The sequence below is a fragment of the Athene cunicularia genome (genome assembly GCF_003259725.1).
Source record: "Athene cunicularia isolate RWA chromosome 5 unlocalized genomic scaffold, athCun1 chr5_part2, whole genome shotgun sequence".
Classification (NCBI taxonomy): domain Eukaryota; kingdom Metazoa; phylum Chordata; class Aves; order Strigiformes; family Strigidae; genus Athene; species Athene cunicularia.
In genome coordinates this window covers 3,136,466-3,139,058 of record NW_020799102.1, presented here as the reverse complement: position 1 = coordinate 3,139,058, position 2,593 = coordinate 3,136,466, and positions in this window count along the sequence as shown.

Genomic DNA, 2,593 nt, shown 5'->3' with positions numbered 1-2,593 from the left:
AAGGGAGCTCTGGTCAGACGAGCGAGGGACCGGAACGCTGAGCCGGAGTAACTTTCTTTTCTATCTCGTCTTTTTGTTGTGAGATACCACGGAAAAGTTGCTAGTACGGGCTTTAAAGCACACAAAGAGTACCGAAGTATTTTCCCTTTAAGGACCGACCCTCTCTTTTCCCTTTTTTTTTAACACCTGAAAAGTAAGTATGGATTAGAGCAATTTTCTACACTTTTCTTCAGTCTTTGTTAACTAAATTACAGATTAGACTGCATTGCTCGAGCGGGTTTGATTATTTGTACAGCTAATCCCTTTGGAATGGATCAAAATAATCATTTTGGACCAGACTATTAAAAATGTTTAGACTGCTCTAAGTGAAAATAGGCAGCTAATGGGATTTTGAGTAATGCCTTTACTCATTCATCCTCTTTGTTTGTTTCTGAAAGAGTAACTGCTTAGCACTTTTGAAATTATGATTATAACTCTGAATTTTTACCTCCTTACTTAAAATAAATGTCCTTTGATCCATGTTTCCACATAATATTGTAGAGCTTTACTTAAATTGGCTTAGAAATCAGATCAGGTAAATCGGTGATTGCCCTTTTTCCTTGCTTATTGAAACAAGGAATTCTTGAAATGATTTGTTGCCATTGCTTGTGATTTGCCACATTTGAATAGCCCTCGAGTAGTAGTTGCTCTGGGGAGGCTGTGGTGTAGCAGGAAGTGCTGCTGCAGGATAATGGCCTAAAAACTGACAATATGCAGAAATCGTCCAGCATGATAACTGACAGAAAATACAGTTTGCAGTGACAAAGTGGCTTAAGTATATAAGAAAATGGAAATAAGTAAAGGCAGATCAAATTGATGGAATTTTAATACCATTGTACACCTTCCTCTGTTAGAAATATTTCTACACCCTTTCCCCCCAAAAAACGACTCAGTCCTGACTTGGTACACTTAGTACCACTGGGATGGTACACAATCCGTGTTTAAAAAGTTTTGAAAAGAGAAAATGTGGAGTTCCTTTGGGAATTATATTCTTACATTTACTGATACTCGTATGTTAATAAGTTGAACCACAATCAAGCGTGTATGTAAATGTTTTCAAGGCTGTGAGATTTATCTTGCTATTATCCTTTATTTTTTGATTCCCTTGAATAAATGCATTTGAGAAATAATTAGATAGTGTGGTCTTCATTAAAACATCATATTTCAGTATATATGTCTGTAGCAGTGGACATTAGAAAGTGCCTAATGAAGAAGAGTACAGAGATAGGACATTGTGTGATCCCTTAATACCCTGAATGCAACCATCTGTGGCTTTAGTACTTTATGAATCAGAAGTGGTGTTTTATTTTTAAAATTCTTGGTATTTTCATTCCACGAATTTGCCCAATCTTTTTTTTTTTTTTTTTTAAGTCCACGTAGGTTTTTGGTATCCTCAATGTACTACAGGAAGAGGTCCTTGTCAGTGCAACTTGGCTATGCATTGTGTGAAATGTGGTTTTGGTTTTTTGAAGTTTCCTACTTGTCTTAGTTGATATTCTCATTTTTGGTAGAAACAATGAACAGTTGCTCTCTAGTCACCTTATGTCTTCAACTCATAATTTTATATCTTTCCTCAGTGTGTATTTTTCAAGCTCAAGAGTGTTAGTCTATTTGATTTTTTTTTTTTCATGTTGCTATTAATCTCTCTTCTTTTTTGTATTTTTTGAGCACTATTGTATGCTTTTGGAGTGAGGAGCCCAGGAGTTACACACAGTATTCAAGACACAAGAGCACTCAAAATAATGTTTTCATATAATTATCCAGTTCTTTCCTTATAATTCCTGTCATTTTTTTGTTTTGCTTTGTTAGAGAAGTGAGAAAACAGATGAACTGAGCACCATTCAATGTTGTTCTGTTGAACACTGAACAAACATTGAACATTGTTTTCACAGAGTTAACTATATAGATCTCCGGATCTATTTTCTGACTGTTAACATCCACTAGATAGTTTTATATGTAAGGATAGCATTTTTCCACGTGTTTACATTACGGTTATCTACATTAAACTTCACCTGCCAATGCATGCAGGATTGTGATGCTGTATGCAGATTCCCAAGTGAGCTTTATTTTTACTACCCTCAGTAATTTAGTATCATCAGCATACTGCACCACCTTACTATTTATTTGTTTTCAGATCATTTAGCATGAATTATTTAGCTTTTATTTCAGTGGTATGTCTGTGCAAAAACACCCTGAAGAAATATGTACACGGTTGATTCCAAAATGTAATGGGAATATAGTTGTTCCCTAGTAGCATCTCTGTTGCCTAACACTACTCTTCCTAGCTGTATTCCAGGCCCCTGTCCTGAGGAATTTGCAATCTCGTCATGAACAATTTCAGTATAAAGAAAACTTAGTTTGAGTAGTTTAGCATCAGTCATAAGTTAGAAGAGTGTTAACTACATTTCTCCTTGTGACAGAATCATTTTTAGAATAAAGAAATACCTTTTCATTGACTATACCTTAAACAAATACAGGAAAATATAATGTGTTTCATTTAAATTAGAATGAAGATATTTATTTCAGGGTAATGTAATTTTTTTGTCATCTTCCA